The following is a 9,716-nucleotide window of genomic DNA, read 5'->3' as shown; positions in this document are numbered from 1 at the left end:
AGAGACAGAGACAGAGACAGAGAGACACAGAGACACAGAGAGACAGAGAGACAGAGACACAGAGACACAGAGACACAGAGACACAGAGAGACAGAGAGACAGAGAGACAGAGAGACAGAGAGACAGAGAGACAGAGAGACAGAGAGACAGAGAGACAGAGAGACAGAGAGACAGAGATCTTTAGGTCTGGGAGCCCACATGGTATACCCAAACAGGCGTAACAATAAAAACAATATAGTACCCTTACCAGGACAACGAGAAACAAACAATAACACCTCTCACAAATACAGAAAAACAAGCCCGCACAAACAGAAGCGGGATGAACAAACTTAAATAACCCCACCCTAACAACCAAACAATGAACAGGTGAAACCAATTAGACAAAACCAAACGAACAAGGAAAAAAAGGATCGGTGGCAGCTAGTCGACCGGCGACGATGACCGCCGAGCGCCACCCGAACAAGAAGGGGAGCCACCTTCGGTAATATTCGTGTCACCACAACACAATAAATACTCATAAAAAACCATAGTTACACATTTAAAAACACAACTCCAACTCCTCCACAGTAACTAAACACAACAGCCTCTGAATACCCCACATACTCATAAACAGATCAATATTGTTGACAAGTTTATAATAGGCAAACTCAACCCTCAGTCTCGCTGCCAACATTCCCTCCAGCATTCCCACCACATCCCTGTCCCCGAATACTGTTCTTACAGGTCTTCCATATCGCTAATTTTGCTGCCCCAAACACAAAATTAAGCAACACAACTACACCCTTTTGACTAAACCTGTACTTTGGCTCAAATACATACAGTTGGGAAGAGCAAACCTCTCCCAATGCTGAGAACCAAGAAGTGATCAGGTCAATCATCCCGACCAACCTGGGACACAGTAAAAACAGATGTGCCAGAGTTTCAGACTCAGCACAGAATGGACACCCCTCCCCAACAGTAGGATCCAGGTGTACCAGATGCAGAATGGACAGCCTTCCCCTACTGTAGGATCCAGATGTACCAGATGCAGAATGGACAGCCTTCCCCTACTGTAGGATCCAGGTGTACCAGATGCAGGATGGACAGCCTTCCCCTACTGTAGGATCCAGGTGTACCAGATGCATATTAGTGGCTATGGCTCCATGTATTATCCTCCATTGTAGGTCAGCTCTTTTAAATAGGCGGTTGTATAATGATCACAAAAAGCCTTTTGGGGAGGCAGCTGGACCAAACACACCCGCCCACCTCTTCGATTTTACCCCTTCCAAGGAAGAAGCACGGGACACTTTTACACATTATGTACATGCCCTTCTTTCCCACCTCCTTGAACTCCCCCACCGCCTTGAACTCCCCCAGCTCCGGGGTATGGAAGGAGAGCAACATCCCCACGTCCTCCTCTAATGCCCTCATCGCAGCAACTAACAATCAGTGCAGGGAACACGTCATCCAGACCCTCCATCCACCTCTAATGCCCCCATCGCAGCACTAACGGTCAGTGCAGGGAACACATCATCCAGACCCTCCGTCCTCCTCTAATGCCCCCATCGCAGCACTAACAGTCAGTGCAGGGAACACGTCATCCAGACCCTCCATCCACCTCTAATGCCCCCATCGCAGCACTAACGGTCAGTGCAGGGAACACATCATCCAGACCCTCCATCCACCTCTAATGCCCCCATCGCAGCACTAACAGTCAGTGCAGGGAACACGTCATCCAGACCCTCCGTCCACCTCTAATGACCCCATCGCATCACTAACAATCAGTGCAGGGAACACATCATCCAGACCCTCCATCCACCTCTAATGCCCCCATCGCAGCACTAACATTCAGTGCAGGGAACACGTCATCCAGACCCTCCATCCACCTCTAATGCCCCCATCGCATCACTAACAATCAGTGCAGGGAACACGTCATCCAGACCCTCCGTCCTCCTCTAATGCCCCCATCGCAGCACTAACAGTCAGTGCAGGGAACACGTCATCCAGACCCCGCCGTCCTCCTCTAATGCCCAAGCTGCAGCACTAACAATCAGTGCAGGGAACACATCATCCAGACCCTCCGTTCATCAATCAGAATTGGAAGTATCAGTCACATACTGCCAATGAAGTACTGGCAAGGAGTCACAGACCTCAGCGACGACCTTCCTCATTTGTGGAGATGATCGGATCCCTGCTCTTTCTCCCAGCTCCTCCAACAATCTGCTCCTGCTCCGCATCAGATAACCCAGCTTGGTACACCCCACACCTAACAGGCATGAATGTAGGCTGGCTGAACCCATAGCATGGGACTGGATGACAGTGTTATGACAAAGAGACTCTTCAAAAGGCCACTTCCCTGGTGTCGTGCCGGCCTTACGGGATATGTCAAACTCTCCAAGCCTGCATAACAGACTCATAGAATGCAGTCAGGCTATACAAATCACCCCCCTCTTGCTTTAAGAGGAAAATGTGCTTGTCACTCCTCATCAATGTGTAGGCTCTATCCACCAAGCTAGAACCGTCACTGTACAACAGTCTCTCGGCTGCTTAGAGCTGGAAAGCCATGATCCTAGAAGAAATGTCCACCAGGCCCACCCCGTGCAGTGGCAGGTACAGGAACCAGCTTTAATACAATGTTGTCCAGACCAGAAGAAATTGACAACGGTCCGATTAAGCTCTTGTATCAGGGCCCCCAGTGGGTGTAAAATCAGGCTAGGTGATTGGCTACCAGCACCCTTTCCCTATCAGACAGCTGGGGTAGCACCCATTTCCACCTAGACAATCTGGCATACACCTTCTCCACCACACCCACCCAGTTATTTTTTGTAAGACATCAGAGCGAAGAGAAACACCCAAGTCTTCATCCCATCTCTGCCCCATTGAAGCCCCCCTGGTAACCATGGAGTGGACCCAGCCCACAGTGAATCACTATTTTCCAAATTAACTCTTTAAAGCATTTGAGGGAATCTTAACATCCTCACCCCTGTAATAAAAACGGTCATGTCATCTGCATATGCAGACATTGCTCTCGTGGGACCCTTCATTACACCTGGCACAGAGAAACCAGTAAGCCTCACTCTTAAAAAGCAAAGCATTGGTTCAATTGCCAGTCAATATAACTGTCCTGAAATTGGTCATCCCTGCCTGATGCCCCTTTGGACAGGGATGGGGCAGCTCAAACCACCCCCCACCTTCACCATACATGAGGCCCCAGCATACAGTAAACTCATCCAAGATAAAAAATAAATAAAAAATCCCCAAACCCTTTCATTGTTTTCTCCTGATCCAAAGTAAGGTTCACATCAGACAGTTTACAAATGTCTAAAAAGTCTCTTATTAGAAACCCGTAGCACTGGTCACCATAGCAACACCCACCCGTAGCACGTGCTCCAGCAGGTATATTTTACTGGTCACCCCCAAAGCCAATTCCTCCTTTGGCTGCCTTTCCTTCCAGTTCTCTTCTGCCAATGACTGGAATGAATTGCAGAAATCACTAAAGTCATATCTCCCTCACTAAGCATCAGCTTTCAGAGCAGCTTACAGATCATTGCACTTGTACATAGCCCATCTGAATATATCCCATTCAACTACCGCATCCCCATATTGTTATTTATTTATAAATATATATATATATATTTTTTTCTGCTCCTTTGCACCCCAGTATCTCTACTTGCACATTCATCTTCTACACATCTATCACTACAGTGTTTAATTGCTAAATTGTAATTATTTCGACACGACGACCTATTTATTGCCTTACCTCCCAAATCTTCATTTGCACACACACTGTATATGTCAGGATTTGGCCAGGGTTGTTCCGGGTTTTGGTCACTAGATGCCCCCATTGTGCTTTTTGACCTCATGTTTTTTCCCTTGTTCCCCATTATTATTTGCACCTGTGCCTCGTTTTTCCTGATTGTATTTAAACCCTTAGTTTCCCTCAGTTCTGTGCTCTGTGTTTGTATGTTAGCACCCAGCCCTAGTGTTCTGTGTATTCTTGTCGATTCCGGTGGATGCGCTTGTGGAATTCTGTTTTTGTTTTTGAGTATCTCTTGAGGCTTTTTTGTGCTATTCCTACCACCTTTTGGATTTGCCATTTTTTGTATTGAAGGACTTCTCCTTTTTACTTTATTAAATACACCGTCTTAAGTACTGCTGTGTCTGCCTCATCTTCTGGGTTCTGCTGAATATTCGTGGCTCAGTTGGTTAAGTGACTGTTTCTCACTCCGGAGACCCAGGTTCGTAACCGGGTCCTGACAGAAACACAGAGCCTAAAATGAACCCAGAGGCAGGCAGTTCCCAGGACCTTTTTGCCATGCTGTCCCACCACCAGGAGACTGTCCAACGCCACGAAGCTGCCCTGGTTCAGCAAGAGGCCTTAATGGCTAGACATTCTCATCTTCTGTCGGAGATGCTGACTTCCATTAAGCAAATATCTGATCGACTTACCCCGGCAACAGTTCCCGTCCCAGTACCTCAGATTCACGTACCCATGGCAGTTAACCCCCTGGCTGAACCTCATCTTCCACCTCCCCAACGGTTCTCAGGTGATCCAAGTGCTTGTAAAGGGTTTCTCACCCAATGTTCTCTCTCCTTTGAGCTACAACCCTCGTAGTTTCCCACCGACCGGTCTAAGATCGCTTATATCATCACCCTGCTGTCGGAAAAAGCCCTGGCCTGGGCTACTGCTGTGTGGGATGCCCATAGTTCCTGCTGTGCCAGCTACTCTGCCTTTGCTGAGGAATTCAAACGAGTGTTTCAAGGCCCAAGCAGTGGTTCTGACTCAGCCAAACAGCTCCTGACTCTCCACCAAGGTTGGCGCAGCGTGACGGACTATGCCATCCAGTTCCGCACGGTGGCAGCAGCAAGTGGCTGGAACAACGAGGCGCTCACGGTGTGCTTTCTGAAAGGCCTTTCCGACACTATCCAAGATGAACTGGCCACTCGGGAACCACCGGACAATCTCGAGTCCCTGATCAAGTTGGCCTCACGCATTGACCAGCGTCTGAGAGAGAGAACTCAACCGTAGACCTCTAGCCCCTATCAGTCCCAGCTCCGAGTCCCCACCTTTATCCTCGCTGGCTCCATCGGAACCCATGCAGATTGGACGCATCTCCCAGGCTGAGAGAGACCGCCGGATGAGGGAGCGACGCTGTCTATATTGCGGCAAACCGGGCCATTTCCGTTCCACGTGTCCCGTGCTCCAGGGAAACGCTCTGTCCCGTACAGACCGGGGGGAACTGTAACGGGAAACATAACCTCCTCCCATCCGTCCAACTCCCGTCTGCTCATTCCAGTCACCCTCTCCTGGGACAACCACAAGCTTCACCTTCAAGCCTTGGTAGACTCTGGAGCCGCAGGTAACTTCATGGATGGTGTCTGGGCGAAGGAGAATGGCGTTCCCTCTGAACCTCTAAGTGAACCATGAGGGTCACTACATTGGATGGAAGCCCTTTGGGATCTGGACTTGTCACTCATGTCACTACCTCCTTGCGACTTTCAGTTTCACAACACCAGGAATTGATGAACTTTCATTTGATCTCCTGTTCCGAGTTCCCTCTCGTCCTTGGATACCCCTGGGTTCACAGCCATAACCCTCACATCGACTGGTCTGTGGGCACTATCAAGCAGCGGGGTCCTACGTGCCAAGCTACTTGTATTTTCCAGAATTCCCGAGTTCTACTCCCGAGTCTTTAGAATCCATCGACCTGACCCGAGTTCCCGAGTGTTACCATGACCTCAAACTGGTGTTTAGCAAACAGAGGGCCACCATGCTACCACCCCATAGACCTTACGATTGCCCCATCGACCTGTTTCCGGGCACTTGCCCCCCAGGGGTCGGATCTTTTCCCTATCTCCACCCGAACGAGCTGCTATGGATACCTACATCAAGGACGCTCTGGAAGCAGGCCTCATGCGTCCATCCACCTCCCCGGCGGGAGCAGGGTTTTTCTTTGTGGCCAAGAAAGACGGTGGATTACGTCCTTGCATCGACTACCGGGGACTCAATGCCGTAACCGTTACCCGCTACCCCTTATGGCCACAGCCTTCGAGCTGCTCCAGGAAGCAGTTGTTTTCACTAAGCTTGACCTGCGGAACGCATACCATCTTGTGCGGATCAGACCTGGTGACGAGTGGAAGACCGCTTTCAACACGCCTACTGGTCACTATGAATACTTGGTGATGCCCTTCGGCCTGACCAACGCCCCAGCGGTGTTCCAAGCGCTCATAAACGATGTGCTTAGGGATATGCTTAACATATTTGTGTTCGTTTACTTGGATGACATCCTCATCTTTTCGAGCTCCCTTCAAGAACACACTAAGCATGTCAGACAAGTACTCAAACGCCTCCTGGACAGCCATCTGTACGTTAAGCCGGAAAAATGTGAATTCCATTCATCCCGAGTACAATTCCTGGGATTTGTAGTGGAACCCGGTCGAGTCCAAATGGACCCCAGGAAGTTAGGGGCGGTAGCGGATTGGCCCACCCCCAAATCCGTTAAGGAAGTTCAGCGTTTCCTGGGCTTCACAAACTTTTACCGCAAGTTCATCAAGAACTTCAGCTTGGTGGCAGCCCCTCTCTCAGCTTTAACCAAGGGTGGCAATGCAAGGTTTTTGTGGGGAAGAGAAGCTGAGACGGCCTTCCAAGGACTCAAGCAGCGCGTTCTCTCTGCTCCCATCCTGATACTACCGACTACGGATGAACCATTTGTGGTGGAGGTAGACGCATCAGAGGTTGGTGTTGGAGCTGTCCTGTCTCAGAGGGGTGAAGACAAGAAGCTTCATCCGTGCGCTTTCTTCTCACACCGGCTTACCCCGACTGAGAGGAACTACGATGTGGGGGATCGTGAACTCCTAGCGGTTAAGATGGCATTGAAGGAATGGAGACACTGGCTCGAGGGGGCTTCTCACCCGTTTCAAGTGCTTACGGACCACAAAAATCTGGAGTATATCCAGCAGGCGAAGCGGTTGAACTCTAGACAAGCTAGATGGTCTCTTTTCTTCAATCGATTCCAGTTTATCCTCACCTATCGGCCCGGGTCGAAGAATCTCAAACCGGATGCCCTGTCCCGAGTCTACGCTCCTGCCATTCGAGATGACACGGACATGCCTGTCCTTCCTGCTGCTAAGATTGTGGCTCCGATCTCGTGGCAAGTTGAGGATACCGTGAGACGTGCTCAAGCTAGCGAACCGAAAGGAGGTCCTGCCAATTGGTTGTTTGTCCCCAAGGCAGTGAGGACTCAGGTCCTTCTGTGGGGGCACTCCTCTCACCTCACCTGTCATCCGGGCGTAGGTCGCACCTTGGAGTTCATCCAGCGTAAGTTCTGGTGGCCTACCATAAGAGAAGACGTTGCCACTTTCGTCAATGCCTGTCCCGTGTGCTGCCAGGGCAAATCTTCTCACCTCCGCCCTCAAGGACTCCTTCACCCTTTACCTGTTCCCCACAGACCCTGGTCCCATATCTCATTGGACTTTATTACTGGACTTCCTCCATCCCATGGCAATACTACTATCCTAGTCATAATCGACAGGTTTTCAAAGGCAGCCAGGTTCGTCCCTCTGACTAAGTTACCTTCTGCCAAGGAAACGGCTGAGTTGGTAATTAATCATGTGTTCCGAGTCTTCGGCATTCCTCAAGATATGGTTTCTGACAGAGGTCCCCAGTTCGCCTCAAGGTTTTGGAAGGCCTTCTGCCAACTCATGGGGGCTTCTGCCAGTCTATCTTCAGGGTACCATCCGGAGTCCAACGGCCAAACAGAGAGGATGAATCAAGAGCTGGAAACCACCCTCCGATGTATGACTCGTGACAACCCGTCCACATGGTCATCCTTTATTGTTTGGGCCGAATACGCGCACAACACCTTGCGCTCCTCCTCCACTGGTATGTCCCCGCACGAGTGTCAGTTTGGCTATGCTCCTCCATTGTTCCCGGACCAGGAGGCAGAAGTCAGAGTGCCTTCAGCCTTGAAGTTCGTCAGACGCTGTCGGCTTATGTGGAGGAAGACCCGTCTTAATCTTATGCGTTCCTCACAGAGGTACCAACAACAAGCCAACAGACGTCGCCGTCCCGGGCCTACCCTGCGCCCCGGCCAGAGAGTCTGGCTCTCCACAAGAGACTTACCTCTACGGGTGGAGTCTCGCAAGCTGTCCCAAAAATACATCGGTCCCTTCAAGGTTGCCAGGAGAGTTAACCCAGTTTCTTATCGCCTACACTTACCCAGATCCCTTAAGATTAATCCCACATTTCACATTTCATTGTTAAAACCTGTTGTTTTTTCTCCCCTTGTCCCGGCAGACAGACCTCCCCCTCCGCCTCGTGTCATTGGAGGCCAGCCGGCTTATACCGTCCATCGGATACTGGATTCCCGCCGGGTGCAGCGGTCCTGGCAGTATCTGGTGGACTGGGAAGGCTACGGTCCCGAGGAGCGCTCCTGGGTTCCTGCCAAAGACATCCTGGACCCTGACCTCATTCGTCAGTTCAGGGCCCTCCACACTGAGAGAGCTGGTAGGAACGTCAGGAGCCGTTCCTAGGGGGGATTCTGTCAGGATTTGGCCAGGGTTGTTCCGGGTTTTGGTCACTAGATGCCCCCATTGTGCTTTTTGACCTTATGTTTTTTCCCTTGTTCCCCATTATTATTTGCACCTGTGCCTCGTTTTCCCCTGATTGTATTTAAACCCTTAGTTTCCCTCAGTTCTGTGCTCTGTGTTTGTATGTTAGCACCCAGCCCTAGTGTTCTGTGTATTCTTGTGGATGCGCTTGTGGAATTCTGTTTTTGTTTTTGAGTATCTCTTGAGGCTTTTTTGTGCTATTCCTACCACCTTTTGGATTTGCCATTTTTTGTATTGAAGGACTTCTCCTTTTTACTTTATTAAATACACCGTCTTAAGTACTGCTGTGTCTGCCTCATCTTCTGGGTTCTGCTGACTATTCGTGGCTCAGTTGGTTAAGTGACTGTTTCTCACTCCGGAGACCCAGGTTCGTAACCGGGTCCTGACAGTATATAGACTTTTCTATTGTGTTAATGACTGTGCGTTTGTTTATTCCATGTGTAACTCTGTGTTGTTTGTGTCGCACTGTTTTGCTTTATCTTGGCCAGGTCGCAGTTGTAAAATCGAACTTGATCTCAACCTGGTTAAATAAAGGTTAAATATTTAAGTTATCAACTATAGAACGGTCAGGTACACAGTAAGACTTGTCCTTGTAGATCAACAGACCCAGATATTCTTTCAACCAGTTTGAGAGACATATAATTTTATATTCTGCAAACAGCAATGCAATAGGTCGCCATTTTTTTAAGAGCCAAATCCTCCTTTTGTAGCAACAATGAAAGCAAAGCACCTGTCACGCCTTGACCTTAGTATTCTTTGTTTTCTTTATTATTTTGGTTAGGTCGGGGTGTGAAATGGGTGATGTATATGTTTTTGTACTGTCTAGGGGTTTTGTATGTTTATGGGGTTGGACACTATCTAGGTGTTTATGTATGTCTATGGTTGCCTAGATTGGTTCTCAATTAGAGGCAGCTGTTTATCGTTGTCTCTGATTGGGAACCATATTTAGGCAGCCATCTTCTTTGGGTATTTCATGGGTTATAGTCTGTGTTGTTGTCTGTGGCAGCACTATATTTAGCTTTACGTTCGGTTTGTTGTTTTTTTGTAGTTTGTTTATGTGTTTCTTCGTCGTCATTAAAGTAACATGTATTAATATCACAATGTCACAAATGTCGTAGTGAGGAGAC

General features: G+C 49.2%; 1 protein-coding gene across 2 annotated transcripts in view; it reads left to right on the top strand.

Moving 5' to 3' along the window:
• Positions 1 to 9,716, top strand: part of LOC135510171 (Fc receptor-like protein 3) — a 173,592-nt gene that overhangs the window by 75,015 nt on the left and 88,861 nt on the right. The gene's annotated exons all lie outside the window — the stretch shown is intronic.

Source organism: Oncorhynchus masou, chromosome 23, assembly GCF_036934945.1.
Source record: "Oncorhynchus masou masou isolate Uvic2021 chromosome 23, UVic_Omas_1.1, whole genome shotgun sequence".
In the NCBI taxonomy this organism is placed as follows: Eukaryota; Metazoa; Chordata; class Actinopteri; order Salmoniformes; family Salmonidae; genus Oncorhynchus; species Oncorhynchus masou.
This window is presented reverse-complemented; position numbering and strand designations above follow the sequence as displayed.